An 18,018-nucleotide genomic window follows, 5' to 3' on the forward strand; every position below is an offset into this window, starting at 1 on the left:
TGATTTCTACTTTTTTATCAAATGACTATATATTTTTTTAACACTTTCTTTTGAATAATTTAGTTTTTTTTATTAAATGAAAAGTTCTGCAGGCGATAACTAGAAACAGATTGTTTTTGAAGATAAATTGCTTTATTATTTATCTACGTTTTTTGGTACCATTGTTGCACAGCTTTTTTACGTTGTGTTCAACGTAAGGTTATTGACTTACACACAATGGTATGGAAAATTTGAATATTTTATGTGTATTATATCGTATTTTTATCGCTGATTTTATGCTTCGTAGTAGGTATGTTTTTTCAATTTCTCATAGTTTCGGAATCCCATCATTATCCATCATCAAAGGTTGATTTGACACTTTGGTGTAGAGAATTAGACTTCTGTCGCACACAACACTTGCTGACTCTTCTTAATGAACTAATGGTAATTAATTTAGAAGCCCTTCAATCTTAGACGCAACCAGGTAAGGCGTTAAGTCCCTCAAATAATACATAAATAAAAATAAAAACTAAAATGTTATATGAACAAAAAGGTAATTATATTTATGGAATTCCAGCTCTAAGGTAAGCTTAAATGGCTTAATTATCCTTTTATTCATCTGTGCTTTGCATTCTAACCTTAATTTTCTAAACTAATAATTGGACATTAGTTTAGATTAGATTCTAAGGTGCCTGTTAGTTCCGGGGTTATCTTGGGGCATCTTTTGTTGGAGCAGCTCGCCAGTGATTAGACACTTAACTGTCTGGTGAGGGACTTAGCAAAGCTGAAGGTCAACTCTCATATGTGCACACCTTTCACATTAACAGGAAATTCTCAATATTTGTAGTGCCGTTAAGTTTTCTTTGTGAGAGTACCAGTTGACAGGCCAATACGATGCATGTTTTTAGGAGCTATATAATATAGTTCTTGATGATGTTCTAGGCTTTAGTTTTTGATATAAGGCAGTCTTGAGAACGGAAGTGTAGAGCGGCTGGAGACACCTGTTTTTCAAGAGAAAGCAGGATGCAGGAGTGAGAAAAGGTGTTAGTGGGATGAGTGAAGGACAAAGAGGAACACACATTCTTCCTCTGTATTGACATTATAATTTGTCACTTTCTTTTAATTAGTCTCATATATAGATATATAATTCTCTCTGTTGCTAAATCTTCGCAGGTATATAAACAACTAAATACGAAATCTTAATTAGTACCGGCCCTAAGTGGAGGGATGGAAGATGTTATACGCCAAAACATCGCACACTTGCTTCTTATCATTAAAATGTCATTTAATGACAGTTAAATGTCAAAAACATTAACTGAACAAAATTAATTAACAATTTGTAGAAAGTGAAATTTAATTTTTAACTTCCTTTTTACTTATTATACGTAAGAGGGAGTTTGTACAATCTCATCAAATTTTCACGTAGGTCCCCCGAGTCAAAAATTAAAAAATAGTTTTTTTACACATTTTGTTTGTCTGTCTTTCTGTGTGTCAAAGGAGAATAGTTGAAAGTTCAAATTTGATATTTAGTTTAATTAGTTCATATGTTTTAGGTTCCAGTGTCGGCCCCGCGAAATAACCTGCCCAGAAGGGTTCATTAGGGTTATTAGGAATACCGACCTAATACCACCAAACATTTTAGCTTTACAGGTCGCGCCCCTAACTGCTCGTCTATGGCGCCATTACATCACATTTTTTAAAACTGTCTGCCTTTCCTAACCTTTAAGCCCTATCTAACCTATCTTTTCCAGTCTAACAGATCGGCATCTTCCGAGCATAACCTATCTCTCCTCCCTTTAATTTTAGAAAACTGTAATCTGAATAATTATTTTTAAAATATTAGTTTTTTAATCACAAAAAAATTAGTTTTTTTAATTTTTTGATGAAAGTACTGTAAATTATTTTTGTAATTATAAAACGAAACACATACTAATTATTAATCGACCTGCACATGTCCTGAATCCGAAATTACTGATTTCAGACATTAGATACATTCAACTTTCACTCATTAAGTTCAACTTGTAACTTTAATGAGACCTTTAATGATTTCCGGACGACCGATTTTCGGGTAATTTGAAATAGTAGTGATGCTTTTTTACTGTTGCTTTATATTATGCGCGTTGAAACCGAACGTTGCACTTTTGGATGGTGCTTAAAGTTGCAGTTTCTGAGAACTATCCTCGTCCTAACCAATTTCTGATGCACGTGATCTTGTTCGTTATGTTTTTTCGTGCATTCTTTGGTTTAGTTCTTTTTTTTTTCAGTATAAAGTTCGGCCAGAATAACGGGAAGTGGCCGCTACCAGAAGCCTAAACTGAAGGACTACAGAATATCGAGTACTTCCGTTAACGTTTCTATCCAGTTTTAAAATATCTCAAAATTACTATTAATTTCGAATAGATCCCACCAGGGGAACCAACTGTCTCTTTATTTCGTGATGAGAGGAAATGCCACAAAAAGATGGTGGTCAAGATCACGCTACCGGAAGTACTTATTTGTTCTACGATTTTATTTAAACTCGGTGCAGAGATTTCAAGCTCATAAATTTACAATTTTATTTTATTTTAGTGGAATAATTGAGATTTTGTTCCCGGATTTAAGGTTAATCCAACTAGCATATGGCTTAGAACTTCAATTGGTTTAGAAAGTCCATTTACGGGAGGGGAGAGGGGATGTACACAATCTCCATTTGAAGTTAATTTTAAACATTGAGTGTTCAAATACGCGACCTTGAAAGTAAAGGTGAAGGCAGTTCTTCTATCTGAACAAGGCTTATTTCATACCTTCTGCTTCTTGTAATTACCAGTTAACCGGCCAGGGCGCGTTAAAAGATGTTATTACCTTAGAATGAACACTTCTACCTATATATTTATCTGATCTGTAATCTCACTTTATTAATTAATGAAATTACGTAGACATTACTAATTATAAAAATGAACACGTGGGGGGATAAACAAAATGTTTTCCAATGACTCTCTCCTGATTGGTTGAATAAATTATTATTATTTTTTTGTTTTTCACTTTCTCACGTTTCATGAGTCCGAAAAAATGGTTTGTGCGTGTGTTTGTGTGGGTATCCGCCGGAACTCAAAAACAAAAGACGTAGAAAGTTTTAATTTGCTATTAACTTTAGGTACCAACAGAGGTTTGGGTTAAAACCGGCAAAACTGAAGTACCAATTTAATGGATACATTTTTCAGTTTTTATCGATTTTTCTCCAAAATTGTCTTAACGATTTTTTTGTTTTTAAACTTGATTGCAAATGTAATGCCGACCTTTTTTTCAGGCGGGCTTTAATCGATCAGGTATCGTGGACCATGATTCATATTAGCTTCACTGATTCTCGACTAACGGCTCGGCTAACGTGGCGTTTAGGTTGCAAATACGAGGTATGTAAATTAAGTAATGAGACTGATGTTTTTGAATTTTTTTTTCAAAAAGAATTACAATTCTATATTGTCACCTTCCAAATAACTTCCTTCTGAAGCCATACAGCGCTGGAGACGTTTCTTCCACTCCTCATAGCAGTGCTCGAACTCCGATACTGGAATAGCCTTCAGCTGGTCGGTTACAGCCGTTTTCGACTGTCCCAAAATGAGTTCCCTTGAGGTGATTTTTCAACTTTGGGAAGAGAAAAAAGTCACAAGTACTCAAGTCAAGCGAATAAGAAGGCTGAAGAGCCACAGGAATGTTTTTACTGGCCAAAAACTCTGGTTTATTGAAATTGCTGTGTGACAAGGAGCATTATCGTGATGCAACACCCACTTGTTCTTGATGTTTGGTCTCACATGAATGACCCTTTTTCGAAGTTTTTCAAGAACCTCTCGGTGAGGTAGAAACTCTTTGTGGACGATTCCGTGGATATCGAAAACAGCAAATCAGCATGCATTTTATCTTCGACTTCGGCCATCCTTGCTTTTTTTGGCCTTGGAGAGGTTGAAGTGTGCCACTCCATGGCTCTGGCGCTTGGTTTCTGGGTCTTACTCAAACACCCAAGACTCGTTACCAGTAATGACACGTTTCAGAAAATGGGGGTCATTTTCAATTGGGGAACTGATTTTGGGACAGTCGAAAACATCATTCAAACGGCTGTAACTGAAGGCTATTCCAGTATCGGAGTTCGAGCACTGCTATGAGGAGCGTCTCCAGCGCTGTGTGGCTTCAGAAGGAAGTTATTTTGAAGGTGACAATATAGAATTGTAATTCTTTTTGAATAAAAAAAAATTAAAAAATCAGTCTTATTACTTAATTTACAGACCTCGTATATGTCATCTGACAATACAACGCGCCACAGTGTCCGAGTATTGTGGTACTGGGTTTGATTCCCAGTCTAGGACTTTAGTGTTTTATCTAAACGGTTAATAAAAGGGATTTATAGTAAAGTATACATCCAGGGCAGTTCTGGATAGAGGCGGAGTTTTTGTAAGTAACTGCACAACTTGAGCAATACCTTTAAATGTAAGAAAAATTCTACAGTCAAATTAATCCAGCCTTCTGTTCTAGGCTTAGGGCCATAGTTCAATTCTACCAACGAAGTCTTGAATAAATGTCCATAAATAGGGTACACTACAGCTGATCTGACGTTCGAAGCCAATCAAAAACCTTTGCTCTTTTCGCTACCAACTTCCTAGATTATTCATTTTATTACTCATTCATCATTCATTCACAGTACGTTCTCTTTAATCTATAATTTAGTTTAACTTCCTGTTCACTCAAACCATTTCTTTCATAATTTTCCTCCTTGCCCTTGGCTAAAGATTCCCCAGAATGCACTAAATAGCATGCTATAATTATTAAGAATAATCGATGAAACGGTTATCGATTTAATAACCTAAGAAGAAGGATAACATTGTACTTCCGTTTTTTTTTTATTTTTTTGATGGTCAAAAGTAGATAAAGCAGCTGCTAAAAAATGTAAAAATTCTATCTTCGATTTTTCAGTGTTAACCCTCTACCTCTCGCGCCCACATCTTTGATCGACTTACATCTTTAGTTGTACTTACTGTATTTCGTAATTCGATGACGTTCATGGACCGTCATAGGAAATGTCCTCTCGATAGATTTCATTACCTGGTAAAACAAAAGAAAAATCGATTTTAATTAATTCTAATACAGATTTAATTCAATATTATAAAATAATCCATTAATTTATTCTAATCAAGTGGATTTAGAACTGCCAGTCAGTTGGATCATTTCTTCACTTGTGAAAACGAGAAAATAATAACCTTTTAATATGGTATAACCAAGAAGAAACCTTCTATTTTGTGTTAATATTAAAAATTCATTGATTCAATGATGACGCAATGGGTAAAAAAAAATAAATATCTTGTTCTCGCATAGCCATCAAAGTTAGTTTTTACCAAATGTTTGTCGGTCTGTGCTATTTCGTTGAATTGATTAAAAATATTATAGTAGTGATTGCGTTATGTTGTGATTATGAATTAACTTAACAGAATGTTTATTCTGCCAGCTTTATTCATCGCAATCACACATGGAAATGTCTTAAGTGCCATTTCAGACATCTTTAACTCACGTAAATTACAATTTTATTTGTAACTCATTTCTTGGAAATTTATTTTTTATAAAAGAGATCTGTCAATACTGATTTTTAATTTAAATTTATTAACAAATAACAGCACACACATTAAAATTAAATTCTATGTGACGTTATTTCCGGGAATGACGTCGTAAGTGTGGTAAAGACTGACTGAATAGCAAGAGACACGTTCATTCACGTTTAAAGGCGTCTCAACATCGTGAAATTTAGTATAAAAAAAAAGAAAATTGTAATTAGAAGTTAACTACAAATTCTATAAACAAATTAAAAGTACAGAACAGATTAATGTCAACTATTTAATAATGTTCTCGTAATATAAAATAAAAAATAAAAATTAAATAGAGAATCATTTTACACAAAGGAGATAGCTGGGTGAGAATGATGAGGTAGTTAATGTTATGATGTTCAAGAACAAGCAAGTAGTGGGGGGCAGAAGGATGATGATGTTGATGATGCTACTAACAACTTTCTCCATCAACACATGTTACTCAGTCAGCTGATCGCCCTTTCTCGCTGAGTTTGTCGTTCGTTACCTGATCGTTTAAATTCGGCCATTTCCGGTGTTTAAACCATAGAATAATAAATGACCATCTTTCCCTTGTGAAAGATGTTTGTTGTATATGCCATACAGTTCTTTGTGTGGCTGAATTAAAAATGAGGAACATTGAATTATAAACAGTACTCATGTTCATTTTTTTTTAACACTTCCCGCAATCTTGCTGACGTACGAGGGTCGTTTGAAAAGTCCGTGCAAAAATAAAAACTACTTAATTTTTGGGGGTAAACCTTTTTTATTTTTCAACATAGTCTCCTTTTAGGCTTATACACTTCGTCCAACGCTGCTCTAGTTTGTTGATCCCTTCCGAATAATAGGATTTGTCCAAGTCTGAAAAATAGCCATTCGTTTCTGCAATCACCTCCTCGTTTGAATAAAATCTTTTTCCCGCCAGCCATTTCTTCATATTGGGGAACAAATAGTAGTCCGAGGGAGCCAAGTCTGGAGATTAGGGGGGATGTGAAACGAGTTGGAACCCTATTTCCATTAATTTTGCGACCTCAACTGCTGAGGTGTGAGCTGGTGCGTTGTCGTGATGGAAAAGGACTTTTTTGTGGGCCAATCGTGGGCGTTTTTCTTGCAGCTCGGTTTTACCCTTTTCCAGATAGTCGATGAGGATTATTCCTTGCGAATCCCAAAAGACAGTCGCCATAATCTTTCCGGCCGAAGGAACGATCTTCGCCTTTTTTGGCGCAGATTCTCCCTTGGTAACCCATTGTTTAGATTGTTCTTTGGTCTCAGGAGTGTAGTGATGTATCCATGTTTCATCCACAGTGACGAAACGACGCTTAAAGTCCTGCGGATTCTTCTGGAACAGCTGCAAACCGTCCTTGCAACATTTCACACGATTTCGTTTTTGGTCAAGCGTGAGCAATCGTGGCACCCATCTTGCGGATAGCTTTTTCATGTCCAAATGTTGATGCAAAATATTATGTACCCGTTCATTCGAGATGCCCATAGCACTAGCAATCTCACGCAGCTTCACTCTTCTGTCATCCATCACCATATCATGGATTTTATCAATTATTTCTGTAGTAGTAACCTCAACAGGGCGTCCAGAACGTTCAGCGTCACTTGTGCCCCTATGGCCACTCCGAAAATTTTGAAACCACTTATAAACTGTTCTAATCGAAGGTGCAGAGTCACCATAATGTTTATCAAGCTTCTCTTTAGTCTCCTGAGGCGTTTTGCCTTTCATAAAGTAGTGTTTAATCAACAAACGAAATTCTTTTTCGTCCATTTTTTGAAAATCACTCGACTTCCTCGATTCAAACGAATGCCAAAAACAAAGAAATTGACCGATCTGGCTGAAACTTGGTGTGTATTCTTCCAAGAGATGCTACTAACTAAACATAACCTCGATACGCGCCAGTAGTGCTATCTCTCTGACTTTGCACGGACTTTTCAAACGACCCTCGTAATTGTCGTTTTTCTTTGCTCCACAAGTTGAATAAAAATATTTGTCTTACAGATTGTTGTCAAATTATGTTTTAATTGTAATTGTATTTATATTTTTTCAGTTATGTGCAGTGCAGAATGCCAGATATTCAAAGTAAGTCTTTTAAAAAATTACGATTTAAATTTTCAAAATAATTAATTTGTTTTACAGACTAATGGTGGAGGGGGAAATTGCCAAAACAATAATTTTGTTGGAGCACATTACTCCTATTTCTTGGATATAGCTTAAAGTTCATCTTGATTCGCAATCTGATATTGAAGTCTTGTTAAAAACGGATTAAGTATAATTAAAACTGTCCGGGTTGATCGTCAAAAACTGCACGAAAAAGCTGAAACGTTGAAAAACACCCAACTTTGATAATTTTTTTCTCTTTTTCTATAAAAGATAAAATTCCTAAAATAAAAAATTCTTTAAATTGTAGGGCAAAACCTCCTTTATAACTGTAATTTTTTTGCAACAACATAGATTAAATAGATTTCGAGAAATACGTTGTTGAAAATGGGCAAAAACGTCATTTTCAAAAAAAAATGTTCTTGTTTTTGTTGTTCTAGTTGTTACCTTTTTTTGTAAACAACGTAGCGCCTAAACGAGCGAACCGATTTTCATGAATGAGGTGTCATTCGATTCGGAATATAAAAGAATATAGAATGGTACGACAAACGATGGTTCTTCGTTCTTGGCGGGTAAGGAAAGTAAATTTCAGAAAGCGCGGTAACCGAATCGTAGGAGCAATTTGAACTTGTGAACACTGCTCTGTACTCTAATAGCCGCCATCATTGGCAGATACGAAAGGTTGTCCAAAACACAGAACGAAGTTTCCTAACAAAAATTTGTTTTTTTTTTTTTAAAAAAAAGTCCAAAAAATGAAAATTTATTCTATTAAAACTGGTTTTCCGTAATTTAGGAATTCTGATCGTTAAATTGTAGGCTGAGTCTCCCTGGTGTGAACTAAATCTAAATCTTGCTAGGCTGGGCTACATTCTTTCAGGCGGAGCTAACTCACTATATTTATTATCTGTGCGCTGCCGAAATCTGAAGACCGGGGAATAATTAATTCCAGGGTCGTCGCATCCTCTTGTAGCCAGACGACCTTGTAGGCCCATCCTGTGATGTGCTAGTCAAAGCTGGTTTAGGGCTGTTTAGAAATCCAGATCTGTGTATCCAAGTGTCTACATTCACTCAGATATATAGATCTGGTAATAATTACATACTCCTTACCGACAGACTCCTCTACTTCCATGCATTCCACAGAATGTTGTCTTACTAAACTCTCTTGTATAGAATCATTCCTAGGAAGAATTAAAGGTGGGATATATATATATAAAACAGAAGATATAACAGCACTGCACTTTGTCAGTTTTACAAGAGATAGTTTGACTCAAGGTTCGAATTTTTGGAATAGAAAATTCCTCGCCTTTATCCATTGCCGAGGTGCCGTTCACCAGACTTTCAAGTCTATTCAAACAGACAGGAGTAAAAGATAATATTCCAGGATCCTGTGATTTTAGGGTTTTTGAGGAAGTAAAACAAAAAAAAGTGATCAGGAAGTCTCAGAATGGATATTCCCGGCGAAATCTGGAGATGTCAAAAATTTGACGTGATTACCATACTTCTTCCTTTCCCAGTAAGAGGAAATAAACAAAGTATAAGTCCAAACTTCGAGAATTGAAGCAGAATGTCGCGTGAAGTTCATACCAGATCATTTGTTCTCTCCCGATGGCATTGGTTATATTTATTTTTTTTATCGATTTTAATATTCTAGTAATTTTCTATCAGACCTATACTTTACACATTTAAATAAACGTAAACATAGTATGCGTAATCAGTCGATTAGAGAAACGATATACGTTTAAATAATAAACACATTTCATTTGTCTCTGTAGCGTTGAAATAAACAAAAAATATGTATATGAAAAATAAATATGTATATTTAAAGCTGAACATATGACATCGATATATTTCGCTAGAAAATGTTGCAAATGTCTGCGCATGTGCGTACATTTATACAGCTGACTAGAAGCACAGTTCAAACGGCCAGGGGTCAATTATTATTATAAACTTGTGTAATAGAAGAATAAATTATACAGGCTGTGGATATTTCTATAATTTGTTTTCTTTTTTTATCTTATTTTTTTTTAACGTATTCATTTTATTAATTTATTTTTAAACTTGAGGCGCGTAAACATCTGTGGTCAATAGGTCTTAGGAAATTGGACATATTAAAGTGTTCTTTTATCGGAAATAACATTTTGCTCAGTGATTTCTTTTATTTATCTCAGTGCAAGATATCTTGAAAACTTTAGGATATCTGAATTGATTCTTGGGAGATTATATCCTGATCCATAACCTGCTAACTTCCGCAGATGTTTTAAATTTCCTTTGAACTACAGCCTCACTGATCAGTGAAAAGATTTTTTAAGAGTTTCTTACATATCCCCCATAGAATCAGCTGGCGCCGCCGTCATATTCCCCAACTTCATCAGGGGGTATCCTCTGAGTCGACAATGTCCTCTATGTGTGTGTAAACCCGACAACCCCCAAGGTCAAGGCTTGAAGAACGAAAATGCAGAATAGGGTTTCAAATCTTCTGGAACATGCTCGAAAGCAAAAAAACAGACAAATAATTCTGCTATTGCTTTCAAATTGAACTAATGCCATACAACAGGTATTAAAAACTTCTTTTGCAAGTCTTAGCAAATTTTATTTTTATCCAGAAATGTCAAGGCCTTTTCTGAAAAATAAATGACTTTGTCATCTTTTATTCAACAGAATTTTAAATTTCTTAAGTTATATCTCTGCATGCTAAAAGGTATGCGGAAAAAAGTAATTCTTTATTTCAACTTATCTTACTGGACAGCAAGGTCTACTTAAAATGATATTAGTAGGAAATATTTATGGGAAGGGATTAGCTCAGAGTTCCCACGCGGAGATTCCGGGTTCGAATCCAGCTGCAGGCGCTTAGATTTTCTCTTCCTAGGAGCTTCTTACAGCTTACTGTCCAATGATAGACAGCGTTGTATTTCAAACGAAAGACTACCCACAGTGTACTGAAATATAAGCTCTGGGCGCCAACCACCTGAGATCTTGACGCGCCTTAAATTTAAAAATAGATATTTCTGTCCGAACACTAACACGATTTTCTGTTACTGCAATTCTCCCAAGACCCTAATGCATATCTTTTCTCCAAATTCAGAATTATGGAAATATATTTACTTCTTGCTTACAATTATTTACATTTCCCATTGTTTAAAATTGAATTTGGTAGCATGCTCTGATGTCCTTCATTATTAGATGACGTAAATTATAACCGTCAGGTATAACTGACCAATGTAATAGTCCATTCAGACCAACCGTAATCCCCCTCCGCGTGCATAACGTGGTTTTTAACTTTACATATTTCTAAATATTTTGCAACAGTTCCATTTTCGTAAATTTTGTAAATTAAAAAGAAAAAGGTCCACAATGCCTTAAGAAAGAACAAGGATAATTTCTTAAAGAAGAATAATGTCTAGGAGCGCACAAAAAAACAAGTTTGATAAATTGAATATTAAAATACCCAATAAATAAGGATAGAAAAACAGATAATACGTCGTTCAGTGGAGTGTAACCAAACAGAGGAGGTAATAGAATTGAATTAGTTAAGGTTAATAAAGATAAATAGATTTTTGTGTATCTAACAAAATAAAAAGGTAACAATAAGTTATCTTAAAAAAGAATCGATTTATTTTTATTATTTTTTATCGCTTGGATAGTACAGCCATTGCACATGCGCGCATTCAAGTTTGATATTAAAAAACATGTTCAACAATACTCCTTACTCCTGTATTCATGCATTTATAAATTTAAATTTAACCATAAAAACAGAAGGAACAGGGGAAAGGTTCTTTAAGGAAGGGCGTCAACATCAGAGGTCATTAGCAACCGGTCCTTGTTTACAGTGCACTGCCGATCTCTGGACAGTGTTTTCTCGTTACAGGCCTTTCATCGGACCATCACTGTAAGGCGCAATGGTAATATCGTTACGAATGAAGGCTCCAACGAGGTGCGATTATTTTGTTAGTTGAAATTGTTATCCACAATTAGTTTTGTGAAAAAGTTCAATTTAGACATACTAGCTCAGAACTTAGTAGCAGGAATCGATCGTAGCCAATTTAAGTAGTAAGAATAGTCTTTAGCTTACTGAAAAACTTAGAAATGGATCAGTTGTTTTTTACTTTAAATCCTGACCTCCAGTTAGTCTGTCCAAATATGTCGGTCTAATAATCACAAATAGCATTTAATTTGGGACAACGCAACTATCGGACTGTACGTAAAACTAATCATACTAAGACATTACTACATACAACCAAGTTTAGGATAATCTGGAATTCTACCTGGACAGCTGTCAAACTTGGAACCAACAAATTAAAAAACTGTACAGAAGTTATACTCAACTGAGACGCTATTTGGACCGAACTCCTAAATGTACACACTGCCTGTCTGCTAAGTACTTTCTAAGATCGTTGCAGACGTACTGCGGAACTGTGGGGATGCCCCGAACTTCCCAACATCCAGAGAATGAACTAATAATCTAACCAGCCATCCAGAGCCTATACTCTGCAAGCTCTCACTTCTCTTCGCGACCACTCAAAACGTGATCTCCTATGTGATCCAATTCTTCAGACCCTAACTTCAAAAGAGTCTCCCTCCTAAGAATGTGGCTACTGTCCCTCACCACGCTTTAGCAGATGTGGCAATTTATAATTACAAAATGTGCATCTATTCTACAGGATGCTGTAAATAATTCTAATAAGTCGGTAGGTCTTGGTTCTAAACCCCTATCCGCAACAGGCATATCCAATACGGGTAACTACAGACTTTGCTTACTCATAGCCAATCAGAAATGTTATTAAATCATAAAAATAATATAAAACCTTTTCCATTTTTTAATATGTATTTAAGTAAAATAACATACGCGTAATAATCTCCATATACATATACGTAAATGCAGTTCTATGTATAATAAATAACATCATTGGTTAAATTGTTAACTGCGAGGTAGTTTTACTGTGCTGTTGAAAGGTGCAAAATAACATACAATTTTATTACATTTGCGGAATGTATTCATTCTTAAGGGTGATATTATGCAATTATGCATAATGAAAACTATAAATGGTACGTAGTTATGTTTTCAAAGAAGTGATAACAAAAAATGCATCCTAAATAAAAAGACAATTCATATGTATCAATAATATAGTAATAATAGTACTGATCGAATTTAACTTATGTCAATGGCTCATATCGATGTATTCTTGCTGTTTAAGAAGTTCTATCATTAATCAAATTTTCTTGATTTTGTTTTCACCGGAAATATCTCAAAATGGAGACTTCCGGGAGGGGGAAGAAACATCTATTTTCAAACTCGGACAGGATTGCCAACACTTTCCTTAAATGGAAAAGTAAAAGATCGTGAATAATGGCCACTTTTAAAAAAAGAAATGATGACTAAATTAAAACTGATTTATACTTCTTTTTTCTTAAATGATACACAATCACAGACAAAGTAGGATCTCTCTGTAAATAATAGCCTTTATAGATAAAATTTAATGGTACACAGTTTCTATAAATAATTACGTAAAAATAAATAAATAAAATACATTTATAAATGATATCTCTATATTATACGTTGGTATAATCACTTAACGGACTTACAACAAACAAACAGAACTCTCTCTCCTCGTCAACTCATTTATGTGGATATTATATGAAATATAACCTATCTCTTGCCGTTTTTATAACCTTAATGATCACTATAAATTATATTTAAAGTTTGCATTTGTTGTGACACTTACAATGCGGGCAAAATAATATATATATATATATATATATATATATATATATATATATATATATATATAAGAAAAGTTGTAATGAGTTTGATAAACCAACTATGGGGATTATCATTAGGGGAAACCAACTATAAACTGGGTTATAGTTTTTAATAGTTATTAGAGTAAACATATGTAGGAATAGTGATTTAAAAGATTCAGGCAGGGCATATTATTTTTTCTCTGTAGTTTGGTAATCATTTTTCAGACTAGAATGTTGTCTAGTTCCATTTTGTGTTTATTTGTATTTCTACAGTGACTTGTTTCAATATAATGGTGGCGCGCGCACAAAATATTACGGTGTTGAAAGAGTTCCTGCTGCTAGAATGCGTTTCTCATGACTTCACCAGTGTTAAGGTGTCTTCAGATGGATGTTTACTGAAGTTAATTGTTTAGGGATGTTGATGTCATTATACAGACAAACTGAGTCTGCAGAGATAAGTTGAAGCTGGCTACCAATTGGTTTGTTATTTTTGGTGCTTAAGCGACTCCTAAGTTGTTTACTTAACCTTTGTAGTGTCTTTTCATCTTCTCCCTTGTCACGTCACTTCCTCTGGCCATTGACTTGGCTCGATCGATAGACATCCTACAATTTTCTTCTACTTCCTTTCCGTCACCTTCCTTCAGAGTCTCGCTCCTTTCATTCCAATCCATCCTTTCTTCTTGCACTGGACGATTGAGTCGCCATAATCCCTAGTGTGCTGTTACTACTTTATCAGTTTATTGTATTGGCATTTGGCAACCTTTAGCCGGATTTGTTGTTTTAAAGCCCCGGTATCTCTCATGAGATGAGGGGTGGGCGGGGAACAATGGGCATTTTGGATTGCCTGCGTTCCTTCCCCTTTCTGGTGGAACCGCCCTTCTAATACAATCTAATCTACAATCCTTTCTTTTATTTTTATTTCTTACCTTCTGTACTTCGAAGGTATCTCATTTCCGCCACTTGAACCCAACCTTCCACAGCTTTTCATGGTACATTCATCTATAAACTTTAGATCATATATAACATCAAATAAGTTCTAGCTTTGTTTCTTTTGATGCCTATTTTTTGTTGACGCATTTTGAATTAACGGCTTGGAATAATCTTCCTGATGAAGCAGATTCAGGTTCAGCCATCAGAACTGATCAATACCCCTTAAATAGGCTGTTGAAACTGTGATTACGTCCATAAGGCTGGATAATATCGATAACTTTATCGATAATAGCACGCATTGTATCCCTAACCGGTTTTTGGATTTATTGTATATATCATCAGAGGTAGTTTAATTAGTTTTAGTGTGGAGGATTCAACTTTAACTGTGTTGTCGTCACAAATTAAACTAAAATACGTAGGAAATCCGCACACCGGAAGTGAAACTAACTGAAGAGATTATTTTTTTACTTATATCGATTTTTTTTATGACATGCTTATTACTAGAAGCAACCATCCTGTGAAAAAAGTGGGATACTTCAAGAAAGTTTAACTCGTAAATGGCAGTAAGAGAAAATCAAATGCAGTACGAGGATTCGATTGTTAGCAATTTCCAATCATTAATCAATTTCATCTCTGAAATTTCGATAAAATAGTGGCAATCATTTTTTTTCCTGTTCCATCGATCATTACACAAATCGATAATAACTGTATGTAAGCGGGAGTGTAATGCTTTCGTTCAGAACTGTGGCTGAGGAGGAGAGGGGGGCAGTAAAAATTGAATCTATAATTCTGATTAATATCTAACCGTATCGCTTCAAGGAATATGGTAACAGCTTTGACACAGTTTATTGGCTAGAGTTACACGTCCTGGCTCCTCCCCTCCACCAAAAAAAACGTGATTTTTTTTTTGGTTGGTTCAATTTATTAACATAAAGGCGAATTGAATAGATTCAACTTTGGGGGGGCATTTACTGCAATACAGGAATTGGTTATTTGCAAATTTTTTTGTTTTTGTTTTTCTTCACCGTTTTTTTTGCAGCCATTAAAATATCTGGGCAAATCTAGTTCAGCACTGAACTGTAATTAATTGTGCAAAGATCAAACTAATAATTCTACTGAAGAAAAGGGCTTTTTTATAGCAACGTATTTTTCCCCCCGAATATTACTTAATCCAATAAATTCCCTTTACAGGTTTACCAAATTAGTTAAGGGCGCCACGGTAGGAGAGCGGTTAGAGGCGACACCTGCGAAGCTAATATGTATTGTTGGTTTAGTGGGTTCGGTTCCCTAACTCTAGGCCTAGGATTTTATTTAATGGTTAATATGAGAAATTTATAGTAAAGTGTGTTAGGCGGCTATAGGCTAGACCCGCAAAGCTAAGATGTATTGTTGGTTTAGTGGGTTCGATTCCCTATCTCTAAGTCTTGGATTTTATTTAATGGTTAATATGAGAAATTTATAGTAAAGTATGTCAGGCGGTTATAGGCTAGACCCGCAATACTAAGATGTATTTTTGGTTTAGTGGGTTCGATTCCTCTGGCCTAGGTCTTGGATTTTATTTAATGGTTAATATGAGAAATTTATAGTAAAGTATGTCAGGCGGTTATAGGCTAGACCCGCAATGCAATGATGTATTGTTGGTTTAGTGGGTTCGGTTCCCTAACTCTAAGCCTTGGATTTTATTTAATGGTTAATATGAGAAATTTATAGTAAAGTATGTCAGGCGGTTATAGGCTAGACCCGCAATGCTATGATGTATTGTTGGTTTAGTGGGTTCGGTTCCCTAACTCTAGGCCTTGGATTTTATTTAATGGTTAATATGAGAAATTTATAGTAAAGTATGTCAGGCGGTTATAGGGTAGACCCGCAAAGCTAAGATGTATTGTTGGTTTAGTGGGTTCGATTCCCTAACTCTAGGCCTTGGATTTTATTTAATGGTTAATATGAGAAATTTATAGTAAAGTATGTCAGGCGGTTATAGGCTAGACCCGCAATGCTATGATGTATTGTTGGTTTAGTGGGTCCGGTTCCCTAACTCTAGGCCTTGTATTTTATTTAATGGTTAATATGAGAAATTTATAGTAAAGTATGTTAGGCGGCTATAGGCTAGACCCGCAAAGCTAAGATGTATTGTTGGTTTAGTGGGTTCGGTTCCCTAACTCTAGGCCTTGTATTTTATTTAATGGTTAATATGAGAAATTTATAGTAAAGTATGTTAGGCGGCTATAGGCTAGACCCGCAAAGCTAAGATGTATTGTTGGTTTAGTGGGTTCGATTCCTCTGGTCTAGGTCTTGGATTTTATTTAATGGTTAATAAAAGAAATGTACAGTAAAGTATGTTTGCTAGTCGCCTCAGTCCACGACACCTAATTGGTAGCTGGACGTTAAGCCCCGCCTGAAAAAAAATAGGCAATTACTTTACAAATTAGTTAAATTACAATTTTTTTCCCCTGCTGTAATTATGGACGTACATTACGAAAACTGTATCCGTGTATGCTAATTTATTGTTGAAATTTGAAAATACGATTTTAGAGAACACGACTTTAGTTCAAAAATGTTTCTACCGGAAGTACAACTTTACAGAATGGATTTCTCATTTTTTTAATCTTTTTTTTTTTTTGAAAATGCCTCAAAAATTTTTGTTCATAAAAGTTAATAGATTAAATAGTTTAATTAAAATAATTCTCATGAGGTAAATGGTTTTAGGAGGTTATGAGGGATAAGTTAGCGTCTCTAGAAATAAAGTTAGAGAAAAATATTTTTGTTTTTTCAATTAATATGGAAAATGCAATCTTCAATAACTAAATTTCAAACCAGATAACCCCATTAACCAAATAAGTGGATAACTAGTGTAGGCGAGGCTCCAAAAAACTGAGTAGAAATTGTTTTTTTTTATAAAAAACAAAACAAAAAAACTAGAAAATAGAGCATGAAACTGGATAGTTCCATTAATCTATACAATAGTCTATTGTTAACACTAACTGGACGCCCACTGATCTAATATTTGTCGCCATTTTTTTCTGTCTATCCAGCTAATCTATTAATTTATTTGACTTCACCAATCGCCGCGATAAAGGCAGATATTAATAAATAAATAAATAAATAAATAATAAAGTGACAAGAAAATCAAATGGCTATTTATTAAAAGAGAGCAAGAAATAAAATATACAAATAATAAAAAAAATTACAGATATTTAAAACTATTATTCCATTACATTATTTACGATCAAACAGTACAATAGTTATTTTTAACTCTTTTCAACAACTTGCCATAATAATATCCACATCCATAAATTTCTGGATAAAACAAAAAAAAGAATTAATCGCGTTATTATTATTCTTTATGTGACCCCCCACACCTTTTCTTACAATTTACACCTTTTTACTTGTTTATGTAAAAACTAGAACTAGAAATAGTAACAGTCATAAAATGTAGACACACCCTGGGGTGGGAGGTTAAAGAGTTGAAATTTCCCCTTCTTCAGAAAAATAAGAATTTTCCAATAATATGGTGCAAATTATTTAGATTAAGTAGGCTATGCATTTTTTAATGAAATTCAAGCTCCTAGTACAGTGGTTCCAAAAACTTTTTTCGGCCCACGAAATAACCTCTGAATTCCTGATACTCCTTGTGGTTCTATTCTATACTATTCAACAAAAAAATGAGCTCCTTTTCTTATGTAGAAT

General features: G+C 34.7%; 1 protein-coding gene across 1 annotated transcript in view; it reads right to left on the reverse strand.

The window, feature by feature from the left end:
* mol (dual oxidase maturation factor 1 mol) overlaps positions 1-18,018 on the reverse strand; it is a 155,123-nt gene that overhangs the window by 101,468 nt on the left and 35,637 nt on the right. Inside the window, exon 2 of the mRNA XM_074112960.1 lies at positions 4,983-5,049. The gene's annotated coding sequence lies outside the window, so the exon portion shown is untranslated. The remainder of the gene's footprint in view (positions 1-4,982; positions 5,050-18,018) is intronic.

This window comes from Rhodnius prolixus, unplaced genomic scaffold, assembly GCF_049639745.1.
Source record: "Rhodnius prolixus isolate KJV_2025 unplaced genomic scaffold, Rpr scaffold_7, whole genome shotgun sequence".
NCBI lineage: Eukaryota > Metazoa > Arthropoda > Insecta > Hemiptera > Reduviidae > Rhodnius > Rhodnius prolixus.